This window comes from Abramis brama (assembly GCF_963993115.1).
Source record: "Abramis brama genome assembly, chromosome: 4".
Lineage (NCBI taxonomy): Eukaryota > Metazoa > Chordata > Actinopteri > Cypriniformes > Leuciscidae > Abramis > Abramis brama.
In genome coordinates, this window is record NC_139966.1 from 17,452,449 (window position 1) to 17,476,809 (window position 24,361).

The 24,361-nt window shown below is 37.9% G+C and overlaps 2 protein-coding genes across 2 annotated transcripts in view; one reads left to right on the forward strand and one right to left on the reverse strand.

Moving 5' to 3' along the window:
* The window catches only part of LOC311081730 (membrane-spanning 4-domains subfamily A member 8-like), a 352,363-nt gene that overhangs the window by 295,460 nt on the left and 32,542 nt on the right, over positions 1 to 24,361 (reverse strand). The gene's annotated exons all lie outside the window — the stretch shown is intronic.
* The window catches only part of LOC311082084 (uncharacterized protein), a gene marked incomplete at both ends in the record, with an annotated part of 257,684 nt that overhangs the window by 143,261 nt on the left and 90,062 nt on the right, over positions 1 to 24,361 (forward strand). The gene's annotated exons all lie outside the window — the stretch shown is intronic.

Here is a 24,361-nt window from a genome sequence, read left to right on the forward strand (position 1 = left end):
TGTCTCTTTGCTTTTTAAGGATGTACTGTTTGGTTTCTTTAATATACAAAAAGCTAAATTTAATGAGTATTTTATTATGACTCTATTATTGTTCCTTGCAAAATTTCACATTCACCGTAGTAAATTCACTCAGCAGAATCCCTTATTCATTGTTTTTACAAGAGAGATCCAACAATACATCCAAAGCATTTCGTCATCTAAGAATCTTAAAGCTCTTAAGACAATAAAATTGTTTCAACTTTTTCATTTATTTCATTAAAGCTTTCTGTTCTGTTTTTTGTTTTATTTTTATGAGTATATGTACTATGCTGCTTTGCTTTTTTTATTCCGTTGTAATTTGTAAATTTTTGCTATGTAAGTTATATTTTTGAAACCTTGGCATTAATAAAAAAAAAATTGAAATAATAGGCTACTTTAATAAAATGATAAAGTATTAAAACAATTCTAAAGTAATAATGAAAGCAGCAAAAAGTAGTTGAGCATATATCCATAGTTTTAACTATGTCTGATCTAAGGTAAACTTAAGGAATTAGTTTTTTTTACATTCTGTTGCACTTCACTGTGTAAATTACAAAATTACTGTAAACATTAATGGCACCTTATATTTTTTATTTTAATCATTCCTCTGTAATAGTTCTTGTTTATTTTTGTGCATTAGGTTATTATACAACATTTATGCCAATAAAGTAGTTTTAAGTTAAACTAACTACATAAAGTACATTTGTCAATCTCTGTCTGTATCCCATATTATGCATGCCAACTCAAAAAAACCAAACTCAAACCAGTGATAACTTTTATTTCAAAACAAAAAGAGATATGCACACATACAGATAATCACATACATCAACCGTACACACACAAGCGTACGTACGTACACACACACACACACACACACACACACTTGTACGTACGTACACACATGCACGCGTGTACCTACACACACGCACGCGTGTACACTCACACACGTACGTACACTCACACACACTCACACACGTACATACACTCTCACACACACACACACACACACACACACACACACACACACACACACACACACACACACACACACACACACACACACACACACACAATCTACTCAGCCTGAAAAAAAAAAACAGTCAACAGAGCAATAGCCCTCAACCTCCTTCTCAGAATGAAGTCCCCGCAGGACTCCGCTTCGGCCATCACCCAGACACAGGTGGGCAGTGCTTGTATACTTCAGTGCAGTGCAAGCACAGAGTCAGCGAGTAGGGCACCCGGAACTCTTGCTTATATTGTCTGGAAAATGCACTCCACTTCACAACACCTAATTTAGATCAAATACAGAACAAACAATATGGAATCATTTTAAAGAGAGGCATTAACATAGTACAGAGTCATACAAGGAATTTATTTGTTATATATTTTAAACATATTATAGGAAAATGTTAGACAAGATATGCTTGAGTGTTATTGGCTTTGTCTGTAAAATATCTAAGAGACTTACTTGTTTTATGAACAACAAACTAGTTAAAAAAGTTTGTCAACACAAACTTTAATTTGGCTTGAGAAAGCCTATCCTAAAAGTTTGAAATAGTTTTAAAAGCTTGAAGGTTTTCATAACCTTATATTTAAATATATTTATATATATTAATAACAATAATATCAAAATACATTTAATCAATGTATTCATAGAAAAAAATATCCTACAATATATCTTTGTATATTACTATTAACTCTTAAATCCTATATTTCTTCTCCTGGTTTAGTTCTGCCACTGTATTTCTTTTTAAGGGCCTCTGTTTTAACCAAGCGGCAACCTCCCCGTCTCTCTCTTGAAACCAACACGGAAGTGAGTTAAACTGCAATTCATTGACTGGCCGCTTGGCCTGGCTGCAGAAGTGAGTCAAATCTGTATCTCCCTCATGTTAAAATTACCAACTTTACAGCAGAAAAAAATATGTTTACAGCCTGGATCTCTATGTGGCTTTGGTCTATACAGCTAATTTTGCCCTTCATAACAACTGTGAGGGGGGTGAATTATTTTATAACTCGTCCGTTTAGTTGATTAATATTTAAATTTAAGGGTGTGGCCAGTGGCCACTTGAGTGACAGGTGGGTTGTCGCTGATGTCAATGCTAGCCGTTTGTCTGCTGTTACCAGCCGTCACTTCACCTCAGCAAATGTTAGCTGCTGAACTTGCCATCTCTGCAGTGTTTGTGCTTTTTTCGGGATTATTTCATACAATTTAATACTTGGGTACAAAGCCCACGTCTTTGGATTCCGTCGTTATCGTTCGAGAGAACAACCAGCGCTGTATTTCAGTTGTTTTCCTCCGTGAACCTGCACTAATGGATGTCTGACAATTTCGTTGCTTTTTGGGGTTTTCAAATTTAAAACGTCAATAAATGCTCGTTCGTTCTGCTCTCACGGAACAGATGGATTATAATATGCTTATGTACCGTCAGATGAAATCATGCAGGCGTCGGCGCTTTCTCCGTCCATGCAATAAATGCACATGAATGAGCGCGGATTTTCTAGCGCATTTACTTGAACTTCATAGGCAATATATCTATGGTTTAACCCATTTGAGAGACGGCCAAAATCAGAATTTAAAATGGACTGAATAAGCTCTCTACGAACTTGAGCAATGCCGCGCTGACGGACCATGAAAGAGTGACGGACATACTGTATGCACATAAATCACTGTCACACACAAACACTCTCGAAGTAATACACAGTCTCACTTGTTGTAGCCATGTCTTTTAACTATTATAATATTACGAAGGGCAAAAATATGAACGTTTAATTGGCTTTACATCATCAGCTAACTCGATCACGTCGAGCTAGGTGATTTCAGATAGCCAGGCTCCTCAGCTCCACTCACGCCCCGCCTGTTTGTCTATTTTCTGTTATCCGGGAGTGACGCAAGGCCAAGATGGCGACGGCCGGCTCCGCCCACTTTAGGCTTCAAAAATGCTCTTCAGAAACCTACGGGTGACGTCACGGACACTACGTCCATATTTTTTTACAGTCTATGGTTTTAACCTATGGTTATAACACCATATCCTAATCCCACCAAAACCACAGACACCACGCAAACGCGCGCGCGCGCACACACACGCACACACACACACACACCACGCACACATACACACACTTAGACCTACGCTTATTTGTATGATATGATGAGTAGTTAGCACTACACGATCTCATTTTTACACCAATTAACATCACACTAAACGCCACTACAGAATTAAACATTGTAAAATAAAATGTAAATAAAATTAGAACAAAAAAAGAGTAGCTTGCCTGTAATGTACTCACCATGCAGCATGCAGCGATGAACATCAGAAATGAAAACATGTTAGAATCATGTCATGACTTCACGCCACTAACCAATGAGAAGAGATGTTGGCGGGAAGAGACGTGCAGCCCCGCCCTAGGTGCGGCCCCGCCGCGATCGACGTCATCACTTGCCACTAACCAATGAGAAGCATTGTGGGCGGGGCTGCACGTGCAGCCCCGCCCCAGGTGCACCCCCGCCCAAATCTGCAGGCTGCAGCCAGGTGCTTCTCAGAAAAGTGGGAAAAAGCTTTCAATCTAACGTTACATTTTATGAAAAGTTGGCTATGAAATAACATCATAGTAGATTTAGTTAATGTTTAATTTGTTGAATAATGTTAAAATAATTAATGTAACAAGTTATGTTAACATTAACTTAATTGACCCTTTATGAATATAAACATCACTGCACGCAGCTGCCTTTTTTACCTCAGAGCGGCGCCAAACAGTCATCACTCGCAATTGTTTAAAAATTCCCATTTCAAAGCATTTAATCAACAAAAAGGTAATATATTTAACAAATTGTGATAACATAATATTCATTTAATAAAGACTGTAATACTGTGAAAAGTTTAAATGTTATTTCCCCCCACATGCAAAAACATCCAGTATTAACAGAAGTAGAACTGAATAAATGCATGGATTAATAAATACAAAAAAAGTAATTTGAGGAGAAAATCAGTATCGTTTTTTACTGTTTAATTATATACAAAATATACAGAAGATAACAGGCATGTAAAACTTATTCAACACAAAACTTGTCAAGTTAATTTCATGTATAAAAACAGTAAATGTAATCATTAACGTGATTTACAACTTTGTATGTACAAGAATGCCCTAGATTTTGAGAAATTGGATTTATGCCCTTGTGATAAAGTACAATAACTTGTTTTATGGTACCATAATGTGAACTGTTGTTTCGCGATGTGTACTTTGATCTTAACACCATACCTTATTATTTATTAATCTCCGGTTAGATAAAGTAAGTCGAGTCTGGCCTAAATTATAAGCATTTTAAATTACTTACAATCTGCTCGGAAGACTTCTCTGTGGTATGTTCTCATTGAAAGTCTTAAACACTATAAATCAAAGCTTCGGTAGGCAGTTTTTGTAATCAATTACATTTATTTTAATTGGTTATTTTTCAAAAATGTAAAGGCAAATAAAACTTCATTATTAAAGTATAAACTACAATAATCCGGCTTTGAATCATAGGTGTAGTCAGCTCTGGGCTTCTTGTCTTCAGCTCTGGGTTTCTTGTCTTCAGCTCTGGGCTTCTTCAGCTCTTGGTTTCTTGTCTTCAGCTCTTGGTTTCTTGTCTTCAGCTCTGGGCTTCTTGTTGTCAGCTCTGGGCTTCTTGTCTTCAGCTCTGGGTTTCTTGTCTTCAGCTCTGGGCTTCTTGTCTTCAGCTCTGGGCTTCTTGTCTTCAGCTCTGGGTTTCTTGTCTTCAGCTCTGATCTTCTTGTCTTCAGCTCTGAGCTTCTTGTCTTCAGCTCTTGGTTTCTTGTCTTCAGCTCTGAGTTTCTTGTCTTCAGCTCTTGGTTTCTTGTCTTCAGCTCTGGGCTTCTTGTCTTCAGCTCTGAGCTTCTTGTCTTCAGCTCTGGGTTTCTTCAGCTCTTGGTTTCTTGTCTTCAGCTATGGGCTTCTTGTCTTCAGCTCTGGGTTTCTAGGTGTCGGGGGTTTAATGACGTATCAGTTTCCAAGGAGTTTTTGGCTTGCTTAGTTGGGGACATTTAATATTCAACAATATTATCGCCCTGCCTTATTTAAGGTGGACGATGACGCTATTTTCTTATAAAAACAAACTTTGTTGTATTATTTTCATGTTATCACTGTGAAGCTGCTTTGAAACCATCTGTACTGTAAAAAGCTCTAAATAAATAAAGGTGACTTGACTAAAACTGCAGAGAATGTACAACATTTATATTTGTCTGTGTGTGTGTGTTCCAGATAATCCTTTTGTTGTGGGGACCAAATGTCCAAAGGATAGTAAAACCTTAATTTTTTGACATTGTGGGGAGAAAATATTGGTCCTCATGAGGAAAACAGCTTATAAATACTAAATTATGTTTTTTGAAAGTGTCGCTTAAGCATCCTGAATAAACTTTGATTAATTTTTAACTTTGATTCAAACAACTTTTGTTTCATTCTCTTCCCATGATATCATGTCAGAGACTCTGGCAGACACAGAATATCAGAGCAAGTTTTGTGGGAGTGGTAATCTGATTTCTCAAAGTGTTGCAGTTAGAGACTCTGACAGGGGTTTATGCACAACAAACTTCTGTATTTAGTAAAACAGGTTGCATCGCTTACAGTTTCGGGGCCTGATGTATAAACATTGTGTATGAACAAAATGGGAATAGACGTGTGTATGCAATTTTCCTCAGCCATATCGGCATTTCTAAAAAATAAACTAGGTGTAAATATGTGTGCACCGTACGGACACTGTAGACTCTGTAGACTCCTTTTACTGGAGTGAGCGAATTAATGAAGTAAACAGATTGACAAACTATTTTAGACAGATTTAAACAGATTGATTTTAGTTGATTTAAACTAAAAAGATGTTTTACATCTGATATACACATTTAGATTAAATATACCACTCTCATTAATGGAGTTAAGCACTAAAATTTCATGAAATCATTATCTAGAAGTTACAACATTTTTTATTAATTTAAATATAAATATTTGTAGTGAATGCACAGATATTCGTACTGCCGCACACAGACAGGCAGTAGCCTAAAAATAACTTTTGTGACATTCCAACATTATAATTTTTTTTTTTTTTTTTTTGAAGGATAGGATTGTAAGGAAACGGTAAGATATGTTTGTTTTTAATTTTTTTTTTATGTTTTGTCAGTCAGACAATTATTTACACTGCAAAAAATAATGCCTGTTTCCATTAAAAATATATAAACCTAGGTATTTATAGCTCATGTAAGCTATGAACCTGAATCGTGGCTCGGTTATGGCTTTCAGTAAAGCCTGTAGCCTCAAGTGCCCAGTCCATCTCTGAACAAGCAGTCTTTTCAGTTTTTCACTAGTGTATTGTTCATCTACAGTGGGTTTCCGAAAAAATGTGTAAAGGGAATTGCACTCATTGGAAAAATGTCCTACATCGCCCTCTCAGACGACATAGCATTTACCACCACTAAATGCAGCTGGTGATTAGGCAAGGCAAGGCAAGGCAAGTTTATTTATATAGCACATTTCATACATAATGGCAATTCAAAGTGCTTTACATAGAAGAAATTAAAATAATAAAAAGAAATAAGAATAATTAAAACAGTTTAGAAAAATAAAACAAAATACAGCATAGTACAAACAGTTGGACGAATAGTGGCACAGTGCTCATTCATTAAATGCACAGCTAAACCGAAGTGTTTTGAGTCTGGATTTGAATGTGACTACTGTAGGAGCACATCTGATATCTTCTGGAACCTGGTTCCAGCTGCGGCTGGCATAGTAGCCAAAAGCAGACTCATCATGCTTTGAGTGAACCCTTGGTATTTCTAGCTGATATGATCCTAATGATCTGAGTGATCTGTTGGGTTTATATTCAGTGAGCATATCTGCAATGTATTGAGGTCCTAGGCCATTGAATGATTTATATACCAATAATAATACTTTAAAATCATTCCTAAATCTAACTGGGAACCAGTGTAAAGACCTGAGGACTGGTGTGATATGTTCATATTTTCTGGTTCTGCTCAGCGTTCTGTATGAGCTACAACTGTCTTATGGTCTTTTTAGGAAGGCCAGTGAGGAGTCCATTACAATAATCCACCCTGCTGGTGATGAAAGCATGCACAAGTTTATCTAAGTCTTAACTGGAAACAAAGCATCTAATTCTTGCAATATTTTTAAGATGTTAGTATGTTGATTTAGTTATTGCTTTGACATGACTACTGAAACTAAGTTCTGACTCTCGAGACAAAATGAGATTCCTGACTTGATTTTTAGTTGTTTGACCCCTAGAGTGAAGGTATGCGTTCATCTTGAGAACTTCATCTTTGTTTCCAAATGCAATGACTTAAAGGTGGGGTATGTGATTCTCTTTTTTGTCCATTTTTTCAAAATCACTTGAAATCCTATTCCTAACCCACTTACAGCCACTGAGTTAGAAGCACTGAAATGAAAATTAAGCAATTTAATCATCTGTGGACTGGGCAGGACTCGAAAAACTCCAGCCAATCATTTCCAAGACCATCTAAAATCATTGGACAGTAAGTTCGTCAATCAAATGGTCGTACCATCCCCCCCTCCCCCCATCCCCCTTGCGCACACACACACACACACACATACATATGGGTGGTGTCAGGGCCAGCGTTGGAGGAAAGAAGGTAGGACCATTTGAGTTGTATATTTTCAAAATCTGCCAGCCGTTTTGCAAATCCCATACCCTACCTTTAAGTTTTGTCTTTGTTTAACTGAAGAAAGTTTAGGCACATCCAGCTGTTGTCTTTATCAATGCATTGGCACAGGGAGTCAATGGGGCTGTAATCGTTAGGCAATAGGGCTAAGTAGATCTGTGTGTCGTCTACATAACTGTGGTAAGCAATTTGGTTCTTTTTCATTATTTGGCTCATTGGGAGCATATACAGGTTGAACAGGAGTGGTGCAAGAATTGAGCCTTGAGGGACTCCACATGTCATGGATGTCCACTCTGACTTATGGTATCCTATACTCACATAATAACCTCTCCCATCTAAGTATGATCTGAACCATTTTAGGACTATCCCTGAAAGACCCAGTTTTCCAGCCTGTCTAGAAGTATGTTATGATCAACAGTGTCAAATGCAGCACTGAGGTTGAATAGTACCAGCACTGATAATTTGCCTGTATCAGTATTTAAGCGAATATTTATTATCTTTATGAGCGCTGTTCCTGTGCTGTGGTGTGGTCGGAAACCAGATTGAAAATTGTCAAAGTATCCATTTGAGCTTAAGAATTTGTTCAGCTGATTGAAGACAACTTTTTCAATGATCTTGCCTATGAAAGGAAGATTTGAGATTGGTCTGTAGTTGCTTAATATGGTCTTATCCAGATTGCTCTTTTTCAGGAGGGGCTTGACAACTGCAGTTTTAAGGGAGTTTGGAAAACTCCCAGAGAGAAGTGAGGAGTTTACCACTTCTAGGAGATCTGCTTCTAAACAGTTTAACACACTTTTGAAAAAAGATGTGGGAAGTGTGTCAAGGGCGCAGGTTGATGTTTTAAGGTGCTGTACGGTTTCTTCCAAAATTTTGCCATCAATTTCTTTGAAATCAGACATAGTAACTACTTTCTCAGGTGGTTTGATCTGTCTGACCCCAGAGCAACTCAAGGATGTGCTGATCACCTTTCTGATATTATTGATTTTCTCAGAGAAGAAAGAAGCAAACTCACTGCATTTGCTGTCTGAGAGCATTTCACTGGGAATCTGGCTTGGGGGGTTTGTCAGTCTCTCTACAGTAGAAAAACGAGTGTGTGAGTTGTTTAAATTGCTGTTTATAATATTTGAGAAGAAAGTATGTTTAGCTTTGCCTCGTTCCATATTGAAAGCATGAAAGCTGTCTTTGTAGATGTTATAATGGACTACAAGTTTTGCCTTCCGCCACATGCGCTCTGCTTTTCTGCATTGTCTTTTCATATTTTGCACTGTTGTTGAGTTTCTCCAAGGTGCTTTTAGTCTGCCACTCTTCTTCCTGACTTTCACAGAAGCAATATCATCAATTACACTTTTAACTTTTGAGTTAAAAGAATCAAGGAGAAAATCAACAGAGTCAGCAGATATGCTTGGTGTTAAGGATATAGCCTTCATAAATAGTACACTAGGGTTTCTCATTTAAGCATCGCTTCTTGATAGACACAGATCTAGCTTCAATGGCAGGAGAGATCAATATATCAAAGAAAATACAGAAATGATCAGACAGTGCTACATCCTTAACCCTCTGGAGTCTGGGGTGTTTTTGGGGTCCTTGAGATGTTCTGACATGCCCTGACATTTGTGCTTTTTTTCAGTTGCTTATAAACATATCAATGGCAAAAAAAAATTACACTCTATTTAGCACAAACAGGACTACCATAATATGTGAGCCACATGTATGTACATGTTTTCATTTTTGAGAGAATAATGTTTATGCATGGTTATTGAAAAAACTAAAAATGAAAGTTTCTGAAATAAAGCCACAAAACACATACTAAATATGTGGCAATAAGACTTTTGACTAATGGATGTCCTCGCCTAGAGTTTTTTCTTCAAAATAATGTGAAAATCATCCTGCCTGATCATTCACATAAAACGATACATTGATTTAAGTTTTGCGAAACACTTTTAGTTTGGAAAGCCAATATGCGGATGGGGGAGTAAACGATCATGCATATTTAGTAGTTCACACCTGATTAGACAATGCCCCTGCATACTTAATGAGCCATTCATTCAGGTGTGTCACCAATAGCTAACTTAAATATACAAGCTTCATAAAAATGGATCATTCTAGAAGAAAATTTCAGATGGCATTTAGAGGCTTTTGCATCTGAACTCTTCATATATATACACACACACACATACATATATATATATATATATATATATATACACTACCAAATTGGTTCACAGTTGGAGGCATCGCAATTTTTTTTTTTTTTTTCACAAATTGTGCTTGCAAATTGTATAATATCCAAGGTAAACATGTCTAGTAATTGTGCAGTTAATTCTCATACTGTATTTTCAGTTTTGGAATATTTATCCTCACCACAAATTTGTCACTAATAAAACACAATACAAATTATTTAAAGAAAAAAAATATATTTACTTGTTTACATCTACCTTATAAATATATATTTTTTATTAAAAAGGTTACAATTACAACAATTCAAGTGTAATCTTTCTTTTTAAAAACTAAGGTATACAAAACGTATTATTTGATGACTTTATTTTTGATAATTTTTTATATTTTTCCTCATCTCAGTATAGCAATAGAGTTTGCTAAAAGCTGTTCATTCAATACAGCAGTATTTGAAAATCGATAATATTTTGTAAAATTACATTTATATTTTCATTTATGTCAAAACCTAGACACTTTATTTCCACATATTTCAGTCGATTTTACTCATCTCAGTATAGCAATACAGTTTGCTAAAACATCATCATTCATTCACACACGCGATTTAAATTTAAACTCTTTTTGTGATCTGTGGTAAACAGCGCGCATCTCTGCCGTTCATTCATTCATAAACAGAAACCCATTCACGTGAGAAGGAAAAAAACTTACACCATTCCTCAGCTCGCTCCTCGATATACCCGCACTTCTGAGGGACATTTTCCATTATTATTATTCCTCACAGCGCTGTGAGACGGTGTAAACAAGTAGGCTACAATGATCTGAATAAACTTGTTTTCTCGAGCTGATATGGGGGCGTTCACAGTTTGCGTGGATTGCCTCAGTCATTTGTACGGTGGCCGAGAGAGCTCAACGCGCTGCAAATGAAGAAAACACATGCAAACAGAAAAAAACGCATGCAAACAGAAAAAAACACATGCAAATAGAAAAAAACACATGCAAATAGAAAAAACCCCACCAGCGAATAAGAAAACATCTTCATCAGTTTTACAACTCACGTGCGTCCCAATATTCACAACACAACCAAATACGGAAACGCGCTGCAATTACAGAAACGCGCTGCAAAAGTTCACAACACAACCAAATACAGAAACGCGCTGCAAATAGAACAGAACACAACGGAAATGTTTCCGGGGAACCCAATAAGTGACGGACGGATGGCTAGGACGTGCTTACAGCTGTCTACTTTTATTATTTTCTTTTTTTTTTTTGCAAAACATACAAAGATGACACGTTTATGACATACAACTTTGTATACAATATACAAAATGTATTTGCGATATGTTCAATGTCATAAGAATACTAAAAAGAACAATGAGCTGAAGACTAAAATAAATAAATAAATAAAAAAGATAGAGAAAAAGAACAAGGAAAAGACATTAATCTATACATCAGTTACATTGAACACATTTTGTCATGTTATGTTAAAATAAGTTTAATAAGAAATGTTAGAATGTAGCTATAGGTCCAAATATGAGACGGCAAGTTTTAAAGTTGAGACACTCACACAAAGATATAACACATATTTTAAAAACTTTGTTGTATAAAATGTATATTTATTTGCAACAGTTATGTTAACAGCATTAATACTATATTTCTGGTAAGAACAGCTATTCAGCTGATGGACACGCGCTGCGTTGTCATGGGAACATCCCAGGTGAAAATAATGAGGAAATTACGTTGTCTTTCGTTGCTCCCTTCATCAACATAATGGCACACAAATGCCCCGCTCCCTCCAAAGTGCCCAATTCAAGGGCTCTGCCGTCTGCCCTTTTAAGAGAGTAGGGCATAGGTAAAGCCAGAGCCCGCGTCTCTCTGGTAAAGCTCGCGAGCCGTCCGTCCGTCACTTATTGGGTTCCCCGGAAACATTTCCGTTGTGTTCTGTCCTATTTGCAGCGCGTTTCTGTATTTGGTTGTGTTGTGAACTTTTGCAGCGCGTTTCTGTAATTGCAGCGCGTTTCCGTATTTGGTTGTGTTGTGAGTATTGGGACGCACGTGAGTTGTAAAACTGATGAAGATGTTTTCTTATTCGCTGGTGGGTTTTTTTCTATTTGCATGTGTTTTTTTCTATTTGCATGTGTTTTTTTCTGTTTGCATGCGTTTTTTTCTGTTTGCATGTGTTTTCTTCATTTGCAGCACGTTGAGCTCTCTCGGCCACCGTACATTTGCGTTTGAATAGCGCGCGCTCTCCGAGGGCGGAGTCACATTACAAGTAATTAGATGAGATGAGAACGACTGACATCTCGCTCTTTTCTTACAGATTACATGAACTGAGAATATTTGTTTTTTATATAAATTACTTCATTTCAAAGAAGAGAATTCAAGCTTCATGCCTGTGTGTCTGTATGTCTGTTTGACTGAGTATTCGCTGAGTTACAATTCATTTTCGGACGCGTTTCAGAATGGACTACACGGACAGAGAGTAGGCAGAACTCGCTTCGTGTTTATTTTTCTTTATTTGGCAAAAAGCACAACACTTTGTTTTTATTGTGAGTATACACAAAAATAATACACATTTAACAGAATCGATTGATGTATGAAACTCCTATGGAAAATCAAAGTCAACAGAGTATTTATGAGTTTCTTTTACACTGATAAAAAAAAAGCGAGCTGGTATCGCCGGCGATACCGTCGACCTCAGGGGGTTAATAACAACCAATGAAATGTTTAGACCCTTACTGATAAGTAAATCTAGAGTGTGTCCACGATTGTGTGTGGGTCCATGTACATGCTGAGTCAGATCAAAAGTTTTTAAAACAGTTTTGATTTCTTTTGCCATATTGGTTTCTGCATTATCTATGTGAATGTTAAAATCTCCAGCAATGGCAAAACATTCAAACTCTGAGGAAATTGTTGATAACAGTTCTGTAAAATCCTCAGCATAGGCTGGAGAGTATTTTGGATGCCTGTAAATAATGATAAGTAAAATGCGTGGAGCACCTTTTAACACAATACCCAGATATTCGAAAGACGGGCAATTCCCAAATGATATTTGCTTACATTGATAGATATCTTTAAAAAGAGCAGCTAGACCCCCACCTCTCTTAACAGCTCTGCAGACACTCATAAAAGTAAAGTTAGGAGGGGATGTTTTATTGATGATTGTTGCACTGCAGCTGTCTTCTAGCCAAGTTTCATTTAGAAGTGTAAAATCCAGTTGTTTGTGGTTATTAAAGTCGTTGACTAGAAGTGATTTATTTTTAAGTGAGCGGATATTTAAAAGTCCTAACTTAACAGTCTTACTTTTTGTCCCCACAACAATCTTAGTTTGACGTGTAATAGGCACCAGATTAGTTGGGTTTGCTGTACGGCTATTGATGGCCTTAGACTTTCTATCTTGTAATAGAACAGCAATAGAGAAAGATACAGGCACACTGGGTTCCCGCTTGTTCTGTAAACATTTGAGAAAGTTGCTGTTATCATAGCGGGGACCCAACACATATCACTGAGAGCTGGTATCAGTTGTTTTTGGTTCACCTCGAGCAGATGGAGGAGGGTGTGGGCCCTGGCGTTTTGGCAGAGGCCGAAGAGCTCTCACAGGAGGAGGGGGAGGGCGAGCTGGGCCCACAGGCTTTGGTGGTTGCGGTGCCTGCCGTTTTTTGGTTGATATCTGTGAGCTTGAAGCAAAAGAGTGGGATAGTTTGGTTCCAGCATACACCAGTTCTTCCATTTTCTGTGAGAAGCACAGAAGTGGAGATGCTGGAGAGAGGGATAAAGTGTCTGGTGAGAGGGGCTGTTGCTCTGGTGTTATCAGAGGCTGTAATATGTTGTCCTGGCTTCCCTGGCTGTTTTCCAGGAAGTCGTCCTTGGGTGCTGAATCTTGGAGCAGTTCTAATATGTCTGTCTGTGGTGAGCTCTGTGGGCAGGGCTCAGCTGAGTTTGTGTCTGTGAGCAGAGGTTGTTGTGGCTGAGTGGTGTTATCATTGTCCTTGTGTGATATGTCAACCGCATGTCCATTCTGCTGCTGAAGTGAAGTCCTGTGGTCATTCATACTGTGTCCAGGTGTGTGTGTGCCTTTCACATTGAGTGGATTGGCACACACTGCAGAAGGATGATTGATGGAGAAGTAGATATTGTCCTTTAGCACTCTTGAACCAAGTTTGTTTGGGTGATGGCCATCCCGATGAAAAAGTTGTCTCTGACTCCAGAAAAGATTGAAGTTGTCAATGAAGTTCACTCCTTTTACATTGCAGGTTTTTTGCAGCCATGTATTAAGCTCAAGCAACTGTGAAAACCTGTTTGTTCCTCTTGCTGGGAGTGGTCCACTGATGAATGTTTGAACTTTCTTGTCTTTTAAGTGTTTCAAAAAGTTCATTGAAATCCTTCTTAAGGAGTTCTGACTGCTCTTTATGAATATCATTCTTCCCCACATGAATGATGAGTCGATTTGCAGTCTTATGTTTCATCCGAATGTTCTGAAGTTCCCTGTTTATATCAGAAGTTGTTGCTTGTGGAAGGCAGCACGTAGTTGTATCCCTGCTGCTAATGTTTCTGATTATGGAGTCCCCCACTATCAGAGTCCTGGGCTCGGCTGCGCTCTGAGCTGAGTGCCGCTGTTTGCTCAACCTTGAGCGCCAGTTAGCATCAGTGTTAGCTACTGGCTGATTCAGTCTGTGTTCAATCACATTTGGGGATTCCTCATTTACATTCATTAGTACTTCAAATCTGTTCTCAAGATGTATAGGCGGTGGAAGGAGACCAGTGTTTGCAATCCTTGTCAGAGCTGGATCTGGGGTAGCGTATGCTACTGCGGCAATATGTGATGCTCGTGACAATCTGATGTCTCGAGTGCCTTTGGGTCTCGCTACCTGTTTGTGCCATCGATTTGTAGTCGATCGGCTTGTTTCTCTACATTCAGTATGGCCTGTTGAGGAGCACTAGATTCATGGGACTCACAACAAGCTCTGTTGTGTGCTCCGTCTGGTTTGGTGGTCCCGTAAGTAACTTTGTTTCAAGAACTGCAATCCTTTGTAAAAGTCTGTGGCAGTTAGTGCAGCAAGTAGATTCTTGAACCAGAAGAGGCATTTTCTCTCTTATCTTTATGAATGTGGCAGTTGTGTTTTCCTTTCCCCAAAATGTAAGCTGGTCGGATAAAAGAATTCTGAGTTTTTGTAATAATCCAAACTTTGTTGTTTGAGTACAGTGCTGATTTGTGGAAGTTAAAATTAGGTGATAAAATTAGCTAAAATTTAAAAATATAGAAGCGTATATAAAATATAAAAGCGATAGAGTAAAGCGCAGAGCATTAAGCAAGAGCGTCCGAACAGTAGCTGAGCAGGAAGTCAAAGACTTAAAGCAATGCACAAATGGCACTTCATGCTTTAATTTGTCTTGCTGTATGTTATGACTGACTCTCTGAATTAGCAGCTGAGAAGTTAAAATCTGCTACTGAAAGAGTTACACAGTGGCTGGAACAATGAATATTAGCAAAACTAAAGGAATTTTTTTCACAAAAACAAAAGTTAAATCTCCTGATGTTGACATATTTATTAATGGTGAAAAGATAGAAATAGTTAATTAATTCAATTATCTTGGTTTAATATTGGACTCTAATCTTAGTTTTAAAAAACATGTAAAGAAAATGGTGAGGAATATTAAATACAATATGGCAAACTTCAGACAAATTAGACATTGTCTTTCTTTTGATGTAGCTAAGGCTCTGATGCATGCTACAATCTTCTCTCACATGTCTTATTGTTTGACATGTTGGGGTCAAGCTGGTGAAACTGTTATTAAACCCTTGAAATCGCTATATAAACAGACGTTAAAAATTTTAGATAAAAAACCTAACCATTTTCATTCTTGTAGGATCATAGAGACATATAATTTTTTAAACTTTGACAATTTTAGACTTTATTCAAGCATGTGTATGGTTCATAAAATTTTAAACGGTCTGGCTCCTTATGTATTACGTGACTTTATTCATCTTCGCTGTGAAACTTTTGGGAGATCAACCAGACTATTGCATATGAGTAATTGTCTAGTTCCCTTTCGTCGTTCTGCATTTGGGCTATCATCTTTCACAGTGAAAGCCACTAACCAGTGGAATGCCCTACCAGAGGACATAAAAGGGTGTAAAACTCATGGTCTTTTTAAATTTAAGTTAAAATCTTTTTTAAAATCAAACCAACTATGTAACCATTAAGACTGTTGTAGTTAAATTGATTGACTGATTTTTTTATTTACAGCCCTTTATGGCCCTGACAGTATGTGTGTATGTATTTATTGTATGTGAACATATAGGTATTTTCTGTGTTTTGTGGAAATATTTTGTATTTCCAATTTTAATTTAAACATTAAAATTGGTGACAGATCCACCTACGCGTTGCGGCCAAACATGCCTTACGAAGGCATGTTTGGCCGCAACGCGTAGGTGGATTTGGTTGTATGGTAAGTATCCTATACAACCAAAGAGCACCGAGATTTTACACCCTGAAGCAGCACTTCTTTTGCATTCTTTGCTCTGATAAGTTTATTGTGTATCTAACACAAATTTAAACAACAGAACCAAATATGGAGTGTGAATGTCAGTGTCAGTAGTGTAGGGCAGGTGCATGGATGTGTTGTGTGTGCGGGTGCAAGTGTTGAGTGTAAAAATAAAAGACATCAACTTAAATGTGCATCTGTGTAAAGTCCTGGCGTCCCGAGCGAGGCGTGAACCCGCACAGGCCACAACAGAGCAGCGTTCGAGCACTTAGCCACCAGACCAGAGCAGGAAGGGAGAGATCAATGCAGCAGAGAAGCGCTTATTTAAACACCATCTTCCCAGGTGCCAGCAATTAGGCCTGAAAGAGAGGAGGGACAGGAGAATGACCAGAAAAAGGCCAAGGGTCATAACACTGTATTTTTTTGCATTCCATCGTGTTTTACGGACATAACATTGGCACCGTCGTGACTTAAAATCTTGTCAAGGCTGAAGCCAACATTAGTTATTTCGGAGATAACTAGTTCAGTTAACGTTAGTTAACGTCAAGGCGTCATATTGTATGCTTGCAGTTGTAAGGATGGATTTCCTGCAGGGGTTCAAGCTGCAAGACTGCCGAATGATTAAAGGAATGTTATTAGCAAAATGGTAGAAAACTGTACATTTCTTGTCTATTCCACCCACTGCTACTTATACAAACGACGGAAATAAGCACAGTTACAATAGCTTAATATGTGGGAGAGCGTTGCTATAGAGAGTGACAATATTGTATTGCAATATGTAGCACTTTAAAGTCAACACCAAATCAAAACCATTTAGCACATTATTTGTAATTTAAAAGGTTTAATGACAAAATATGGTTATGGTTACACTTGAAATAGTTACAAAATAGATTATTATGATGATAACTTATACCATTAATCTAATCATTAACCCTCTGGGGTCGGCAAACGCGTTTTGCTGGATTTTCTTCACATTGTAGCACAATAAACTTAAATTACTCCGTCATTTATGGTCATACAGAAAAAAGAAATATAAAAAAAGAATCTGTGATATTTCTACTTTTGTATGTGTCCACTTACAATCAAATCAAAACATTGTGCTTTTGTAAAATAAAGAAAATATTTATTGTTTATTTTCTTTATTTTACAAAAGCACAATGTTTTGATTTGATTGTAAAATCAAGAAAAGATTGTAGGTGCTTCTACACTGAAAAAAATTTGGAGTAGGATAGGGAGGAGGAAGCAAGATGGCGCCAGTGTGTCAGGCATGCCGTCAGCCGTTCCATCTGTTGTATGTGTTTCTGCTGTTTCTAACACTTGTGTATACTGTCAACACTCTGTCGCTGTATGAAACGCTGCTAGATCTGAGAATAACAGCTGGAAATCTGCGCAAATTGGATTATTACGGGGGGGGGACTGAGCCTCCCTTCCTTTCGGATATTCCATCATACCTCCGCCGCACTCCTGCTCTACCGTCTCGACGAAAAAGATACCGACGCCGGGGGAAGCGTAGCGGTTGTCTCGTGAGGCTGAGGGCGGCGTTTGTACGTCCCGATCGAGGTGGATATGGAGCTGGTCCTCGCCTGTGTGTCGCTCAACGTTCTCTGGACCCTGTTGCATCCTGTCTGGTTACGGTGGTGGGTTCCGATGTGGCCTTCCAGCCCCGCGGCCCCTGCTCTTCCTGTCTCCGCTGGCGCGGAGTGAATCTGGAGTATCTGCGGCCTCTGTGTCGTGCTTCCTCGTCAGCTGTTCGTCCTGACCCGCCGGCTCCGGCTAGGTTTGCCCTGGTTAACGCCAGGTCACTTGGGAATAAAACATTTATCCTTAAGGATTTCTTTATATCACGGGAACTGGATTTCCTCTTTATCTCCGAGACTTGGCTGAGTGCTGGTGAGTTCAGTGTCTTTACGGAACTTTTACCTGACGAGTGTTGCTATTTTAATTCTCCCCGGACATCTGGCCGAGGAGGAGGAATTGCGACTGTTTTTAAGAGTGACTTTAAATGCAAGCAGATATCGCTGTCATCCCCCACCAGCTTTGAACTGAGTCTGTTTGAGCTGGGTCAGTCGCACACGGTGTTGTGTGCGGTGGTTTTATCGGCCTCCCAAATATAACAAAGACTTTTTAACGGACTTCTCTGTGTTTTTGGCGGATATTATGCCTAAATATGACCGGGTCCTTATTGTTGGTGATTGTAATATTCATGTATGCTGCCCTGAGAATCCATTAGCGAGAGACTTTCTAAATATCATTGACTCTTTTAATCTTGTCCAATCTGTAACTGGGCCGACACATGAACGTGGTCACACACTTGATCTTGTTTTATCCTATGGTTTGCCTGTTTTTAATCTGGAGATCTGTGATGCTTTTTTTTCTGATCACATGCCGGTACTGTTTGAAGCTACTGTTTGCTGTCATACAGTTAAAACTCGCGCTGCCGCTCGCACTTGCCGAGTTATTAACCCCTCCACTGCTGCTTACTTCTCGACTGCTTTCAGTCAAAACTGCATCATGCCTGAAAGTGTGTATAATGATACTGAGGCTTTGAACTCTTGGTTTCTCGACACCTGTCAAACTGCCATTGACATAGCGGCTCCATTAAAAATCAGACAGACAAAAACTAAGTCAGAGCCTGGCTGAATGAATCCACCCGTGCTTCCAGACAGCAGTGTCGAAGAGCTGAGAGAAAGTGGAAAAAGGACAAATTACAAGTGTCTTTTCAAATATTGAGGGATCGCTGGAGCCATTACCAATCCACTGTGAGAGAGGCTAAAAGAAAATATTTTTCTGATATTGTCCTGTTGAACTCCTGCAAGCCTCGTGTTTTGTTTAAGGTTATTAATTCTGCTCTGAATGCACCACCGACTGTTGCAATTGATGCTTCCCTGGCTGTGTGTGAAAACTTTCTCCATTTCTTCATTGATAAGGTATTTTCTGCCAGAGCACTTATTTCACCCCCTGGTTTCGATCCTTCAGTGTTTGTCCCCTGCTCTGCTGTTCTGGACACTTTTGAGCCTGTGACTCTGCCCTTTGTGCAGGAGATTGTGGGTCATTTGAAGCCCTCAGGTTCTCCGGGTGATACTGTCCCTCATCGACTTCTTAAAGAGGTTTTCCCGACTATTGGACCATCATTTACTACAGTTATTAATAGTAGTCTGTCCTCGGGAGTGGTTCCTGTTCATTTTAAATAGGGATGTCCCGATCCGATCACGTGATCGGAAATCGGGCCCGATCACGTGGTTTCAGACTTGATCGGAATCGGACGTTACCTCCCGATCAGGACTCGGATATATATGTATATATATTCTCATTATTATTTAACACATCTATTATGCGGTGGCACAGAGTTACGCCGGTTTCACACTGCACGCGTTAGCAGAGCGTAAGCAGTGCAGGAGCAGTGCATATGGTGAGCAGGAGCAGGACGCGCGTTTTGCTTTCACACTGGCAGCGTTTGTCACGCGCGGCTGAACCGTGGGTTGTGTACAGACAGAGTAGCCTACTCTATAATGGATAAGTTTGCATTGCTTTATTTCGTTTTCAAATACATTTAAGAGAAAATACTTGTCAAGAAGCTTATTTTATTAATAATTTCATAAATATAACTTTTGGTTCATCTTTGTTTTTATTGTTCTGGCAACAAGTTTGTTTTTGGACATTTGTTTTCTTATTTAATTGCTGTTGGTCATTTGATTGACTGTTTAAAACACAATAGATATCATCAATGCACTTTTTGGATAAAACTGCGGTGTATTTTGGCCATGATCAATGCATATCACTTTAATTCAGCGTAAGCGGCGCAGCAAAAATAGACTCTGCGCCGAAACGATCGCGGCACTGCTGCTCCTGCTCTGCTCCTGCTAACGCGTGCAGTGTGGCACTTTATTTTTTTATTTGTTTACATGCCTGCTGGGTATTTTAAGTTGAGGTGCTATTTGTTTATATATTAGACTTTTTTTATATTTAATATTTATATATTATATATATTTTATATAATATTTTTTTATATAAGTCCAAAAGTGAAGAATTTATGTTATTTATTACTTGATTGTTCAAGCTACCTCACAGAAGTGCTCTGTTTGTTAACAGAGTTGTTGAATGTTAAAATAAGGTGAATTAAATAAAAAATTAGGAACATCCTGGATCTGTTTTTTGCTCTTCTTTATTCTTTTTTTTATGTATTATAGAAGTATCGGATCGGGACTCGGTATCGGTAGATACTCAAAATCAAATGACTCGGACTCGAGGGCAAAAAAACCTGATCGGGACATCCCTAATTTTAAACATGCCGTTGTGCAGCCCTTGTTGAAAAAACCTGGGCTGGATCCTACTGTTTTGGCTAATTTTAGGCCTATTTCCAAATTGCCTTTCCTTTCTAAAATTTTGGAAAAGATTGTCTATTCCCAGCTCATGGACTTTATAAATGAACATAATATTATTGAGATTTTCCAATCCGGTTTTAAAACATTACATAGCACCGAATCAGCACTTTTAAGAGTTTTTAATGACATCTTTTTAGCTACTGACTCGGGTCACTGTGTTGTCCTTGTACTTTTAGATTTGACTGCTGCTTTTGATACAGTAGATCATGAAATATTGATTACTCGTTTGGATCAGTGGGTGGGCATCAGGGGCACAGCGTTAGAATGGTTTAGGTCCTACTTGTCCCAGCGAACTTTCTGTGTTGGCCTTGCTGACTTTGTTTCCTCGACTGCTCCCCTGTCACATGGGGTGCCACAGGGCTCTGTGCTTGGCCCTCTCTTATTTTCCCTCTATCTACTCCCACTTGGTTCAATTCTCAGGAAGCATGGTATTTATTTTCATTGCTATGCAGATGACAGTCAGATCTATGTCCCTCTTAGAAAGTCAGACTCCTACTGTGTTAAGCCATTGCTAGCGTGTTTACATGAAATTAAGGCCTGGATGTCTTTTAATTTTTTAAATTTTAATGAAAAAAAGACAGAAGTCATGGTCTTTAGTGGTAGTGGCACTTCTGTGACCCCGTTGGTTGATCTGGGTTCCTTAGCACAGTATCACAAGCAAATTATTACTAATTTAGGGGTAAAGGTGGACACTGACCTTAAGTTTGACAACCAGATTAAAGCCGTAGTGAAGTCCAGCTTTTTCCAGTTAAGGCAGCTGGCAAAAATTAAACCAGTCCTTCAGAGACAGCACTTTGAGACAGTAATTCACGCCTTTGTGACCACTCGGCTGGACTACTGCAATGCACTTTATTTGGGGGTAAATGGGTCCGCCATTGCCCGTCTGCAACTGGTTCAAAATGCTGCTGCTCGTCTTTTAACTGGCACAAGAAAGTATGAGCACATTTCACCTATTTTAGCTTCACTCCACTGGCTGCCTGTTCATTTTAGGATTCAATTTAAACTACTCTTATTTGCTTTTAAAGCCTTGAATGGCCTTGCCCCACCGTATCTCGCCGAGTTGCTGCACCCCTACATTCCCAGCCGCTCTCTCAGGTCAGCTGACCAGCTGCTCCTGACAGTGCCTAGAACTAGGCTAAAACTCAGAGGAGAAAGAGCTTTTGCTGTTGCAGCTCCAAAACTATGGAATGTATTGCCACTACACATCAGACAAGCCTCCTCACTGTTTCATTTTAAATCTCTGCTTAAAACCCATCTTTTTACTCTGGCTTTTAACACCAGGTAATCGTGATTAATGTGATTTAAATGTGTTGTGTGGGCAGTGCATTTTTTATTTTTATTTATTTTTTATTTATTTATTTGATTTGATTTTACTTATATAATTTCATGTTGTTTTATCATATATATTACTTTTATCTTATTGTGTTCATCTTTTTATCCTATTGTGTCTTTTATTGTTGTGGTGTACAGCACTTTGGAAACTTTGTGTTTATTTAAATTGTGCTATATAAATAAAGCGGATTGGATTGGATTGGATTGTAAGTGGACATACAAAAGTAGAAATATCACAGATTCTTTTTTTATATTTCTTTTTTCTGTGCTTTCTGCCTCTCCGTCGCGGTGAACTTTTTTTCTTGAGCACTTCTATAAACTGAAACAAAACTCAGCAAATACTTGTCACACATTTATAAGCCATATACCTTTATAAACATTTAAGTGTGTACTTTTAAATGTTTGGATTCAAACTGAAAACAAATATTCTCTGTTTAAGTAATTTGTATAAAACCAACAAGATGTCCAGTATCTCAAAAGCTTGCTAATTATTTTTAATTTGACCACGCCCACGCGCGCAAAAGAGATTCACATGCAAATACTGTGTTTGTGGATATCTGCTCAAACGTAGATATGTATATGGTAACCATAATGTTTCATATTTTGGAGCGCGATCGCGTTTGAATGTTTCATATTTTGGAGCGCGATCGCGTTTGAATGTATCATATTTTGGAGCGTGATCGCGTTTGAAAAGCAAAACGCACCAAACGGCTTCATGTTTTTACTATTATCTCATTTCATATCATCATAACGAATGGAAACATTTGAAGTAACATATGATAATCAATATATTTTTCTCTAGCTTAGTTGTTACTGAAATCTTTTGGAAGATTTATAGGCTGCTATAGGTTATTGTTATTATTATTTTATGCAGCACTGCGCATAGCCTATGCCTACAAGGCACAACAAACCTGGTGTTCATTATATTATATATTGTTGGAAACATTTGTGTGTGTGTGTGTGTGTGTGTGTGTGTGTATTCTGTGAATTTTAAAAAGCAATTTTAACCAGAAAAATCTAAAATTTATTCCCAAAATCGTGCAGGCCTTTCTCTTGATATCAGTATGTTCACTTTTTTTTTTCTTTCAGGGCCCAGATGCCACTGAGTCCTGCTGACTTCAACATTCACATGAGTCTCTGTACATGAACATGGTAAAGTGAAAATCAAACACCTTGGAAATGAAAGGTATGTACAATGTTTTTAGGAATGGCACAAAGGTCTCTGTCTTTGGATCATTGTTTTCAATAAGTGCTTTTTTGGCATTTGTTTTGTATCTTTGGATTATGTTGTGTTGTAAATAAATCCAAACAATCAAAAAGCCATTCTTCAAGGTTGCTCAGAATGATAGGGCCTGATAGCTCCTAATAGGGCCATTAGGGAGGGTCTTTGTCTTTCTCAGGTGTGAAAAGCTTACATATTAATGATGTGATCACCTCCCGCATAAAGCTTTCTCACACAAAACACGTTATACAAATTTTAAATCAATATATTGTCTTATCTGAATGAGCAGTCAGGGCGATTTTCACATAGTTTTGGAGCAAATATTCTAGACTACGTGATACAATTTTCAAAAGTCTTGTGAAGAAATAATCAGTATGGGTTTCATGGCCTTATTTCAGTGAGGATTTTTTTTTGTATTTTCACAAACCACGCATAAATGTCATTATCTCAAAACTACAAACTTTTACATACATGCTGCTGATATATTATTGTAGCAGAGTTTGTGCTGAATACAGTGTAATCAGACTTTAGCCATGAAAATGTCACAAGTAACAGAAATAAGCACAAATGTCAGAGCATGTCAGAACACCTCCAGGGCCCAGAAAACAGCTCAGACCCCAGAGGCAGGGGCGTAATTTAATATTTAAATCTATGCATTACCATTTTTTAAGAGATGTACAAGCCAAATTTTAAATTGAATGTACAACATGACACGATTCAGACTTTGACTTTCTGAAATTTCCAAACTATATAGAAAATGTATACTAATGAATCATGTATGACCATTTCGTTCTTAGAAATTTATGACATAAAAAATCCTTTTTTTTTTTCTTCTTTTTTTTTTACAGTTAAAACAATTAACTTCATTGTAAAGCATGACACGATTCATGCTGAATTGAAACATTTGGATTTTCTGTAATGTTAAAAATGTAATATATATATATATATATATATATATATATATATATATATATATATATATACATATATATATATATATAATTAATTAATTTAATTCTTAATATTTTATAGTACAAAATACAGACAAAGACATAAGATAAAAACATTTTAAT